Source organism: Benincasa hispida, chromosome 9, assembly GCF_009727055.1.
Source record: "Benincasa hispida cultivar B227 chromosome 9, ASM972705v1, whole genome shotgun sequence".
NCBI lineage: Eukaryota > Viridiplantae > Streptophyta > Magnoliopsida > Cucurbitales > Cucurbitaceae > Benincasa > Benincasa hispida.
Genome location: NC_052357.1, coordinates 28,798,116 through 28,801,317, shown reverse-complemented (window position 1 = coordinate 28,801,317; position 3,202 = coordinate 28,798,116).

Here is a 3,202-nt window from a genome sequence, read left to right as displayed (position 1 = left end):
TCCTCTACGTTACCCAAAAGAAAAAGAAACTGCGCTGCTCAGTATTCTGAAGAAATATATCAGAGCAATCGGATGGACGCTCGCATACATCAGAGGTATTAGCCCGACGTACTACATACATAGAATTCAGCTTAAAGAAAACCAGAAAGGCTCGATTGAACAGTAACGCATGCTGAATCCTGCGATGAAAGAAGTTGTTAAAAAAGAAATCATTAAGTGGTTAGACGCTGGCATTATATACCCTATCGCCGACAGTACGTGGGTTAGCCCCGTACAATGCATTCTTAAGAAGGGTGGGATGATAGTAGTCCCTAACGCAAACAACGAGTTGATCCCCATGATTGGGGGCGGAAAACGAATCGACATCTCGATGTGAGACAACCTTTTCAATTTGAGTTGGGAAAGAATGGCGAAGTCCATCCGAACAGTCCAATGAAGAATAAGAGGAGAACAAAGCGCCAATGGCGAGCGAAGCGCATGCGGAACGGACACAGATAAAAAAAAAAGTGTGGAGAAGAAGTAGTCGAGCTTATTCCCTTCGCTTCCTGGGCCCAAAGCAGTGCAGTCTTTCCTGGCCAAATCAAGGATTTGGGGCTTCACGCATCTTAAGAAATCCATTTTTTTAGTAAGATATATGAATAGAAAGATGGATGAATCTATCGAGACGATTTCGATTTTGATATCTAAAAAAGAATCGATTTCATTCAACGTTTGATTCAAAGAACTGCGCTTAGCCCCCCCGCTCATGAAACAGCTCCGCTGCAATGGGGGACTGTCACAGGTTGGCGGATCTGTATGGACTACAGGAAACTCAACACGGTGACAAAGAAAGATCATTTCCCTTTACCTTTCATTGATTAAATGTTTGACCGACTAGCAGGGAATGGCTATTTCTTTTTCCTTAATGGGTATGCAGGCTATAACCAGATTATGATCGCACCAGAGGATCAAGAAAAGACCACGTTCACCTATCCATATGGAACGTTCGCCTTTCGACACATGCCTTTCGAACTATGCAATGTTCCCAGAACGTTTCAAAGGTGTATGATGGCAATCTTCTCCGAGTACCTTGAAGACTCAGTTGAAATCTTTATGGTTGATTTCTCAGTCTATGGGCAGACATATGAAATCTAGCTGAAAAACTTGGAGAGAATATTAAAAAGATGTGAAGAGACTAATCTGGTACTGAACTGGGAAAAGTGTCATTTCATGGTTAAAAAAGAAATTGTGCTTGGGCATAAGGTTTCAAAGAATGGGCTAAAGGTGAATAAAGCAAAAATTGAAGCTATAGAAAAACTTCCACCTCCAGCAAATGTGAAAGCTTTAAGGAGTTTCTTAGGACACGCAGGGTTCTATAGAAGATTTGTGAAGGACTTCTTCAAAATAGATCGACATCTGAATGTGTTGTTGGAGGTTGATAGACCTTTTGACTTTGATCCACACTGCCTCACTACATTCAAAGCACTAAAGGACGCATTGACTATAATGCCATTTCTAATCGAACCCGATTGGACAAGGCCATTCGAGCTGATGTGTGATGCCAGCGGATATGCGATGGGGGCAGTCTTAGCATAAAAAGTAAAGACAATGTTGCACCTCATCGCATGTGCGAGCAGAACATTGAACTCCATGCAAGCGAACACCGAGAAGGAGCTTCTAGCGGTAATCTTTGCGATTGAAAAATTCAGACCTTACTTGTTAGGATCAAAAGTTGTAGTCCATATCGATCACTCGGCAATGAGATATTTAATGACTAAAAAAGATGCAAAGTCGAGACTAATTCGATGGGTTCTCCTACTCTAAGAATTTAATATGGAGATAATCAATCGCAAGGTTACAGAGAACCAGGTCGTTGACCATTTATCGAGGTTAGAGAACCTAGAAGTGGATTGCATCCAGTCGGAGGTGAACGTATCATTCCCGGACGAGCAGTTGTTTAAAATTGAAGAACTACCCTAGTATGCCGATATTGTTAACTTCTTGGTTTGCAAACAATTTTTGGAAAATTACACATCCCATAAAAAAAAGCGGCTCATTCATGAATGCAAATTCTACTACTGGGATGAGCCAAAACTTTACAAAAGAGGACCGAACTAGATATTGAGACTATGTGTTCCAGAGACTGCTTTTTAGCGCATACTTTTTCAATGTCATGAATCACCCTATGGAGGGCATTTCAGGGGACAGCGCATAGCGGAAAATTTTTTACAAAGCGGGTATTACTGGCTAACTCCATTTAAGGACGCACGAGAATATTCTATGAAATGCAATAAGTGCCAACGTACTGGAAACATTTTAGAGAAAAATGCGATGCCAATGAACATCATATTGGAAGTGGAACTATTCGACATCTGGGGTATAGATTTCATGGAACCATTTCCATCGTCAAATGGTGATAAATACATTTTGTTGGCTATCGACTATTTTCCAAATGGATTGAAGTGGTTTCATGCGTTGCAAACGATGCAGCAATAGTGTCCAAGTTCTTACAGAGAAACACCTTCACTCGTTTTGGCACTCCACGTGCCATAATAAGTGATGAAGGGACCTACTTTGTGAATTGTATCATTAACAAACTGCTGATCAAATACAATGTCCACCATAAGATCGCCACCACATATCACCCTCAGACAAACGAACAAGTTGAGGTTTCTAATAGAGAAATCAAGTTGATTTTAGAGAAGGTGGTGAGTCAATCGAGGAAGGATTGGGCCATGAAGTTTNAAGGATTGGGCCATGAAGTTTGACGATGCGTTGTGGGCATATAGAACTTCCTATAAAACACCCATAGGTATGTCACCGTATGTGTTGGTGTTTAGGAAGGCTTGTCATCTGCCGTTGGAATTAGAGTATAAGGCGCTGTGGGCAGTAAAGAAGCTTAACTTTGATCTGAAGGCTGCAGGGGAAGAGAGAAAACTTCAATTACTCAAGCTGGACGAATGGAGACTACAGGCGTATGAAATGCCAAAATTTACAAAGAACGCACGAAGTGATGGCATGACAAGCGTCTGTGTGAAAAGAATCTCCAAGCAGGTCAGAAGGTCTTACTGTTCAATTCTAGGCTTTGACTCTTTCTGGGAAAATTGAAATCGCGTTGGTTTGGGCCTTCCATAATTAAAGAAGTATTCCCGCATGGAGCGGTAGAATTAACAAATGAAGATGCGACCAATGCATTTAAGGTAAATGGAAAAAGAGTGAAGAT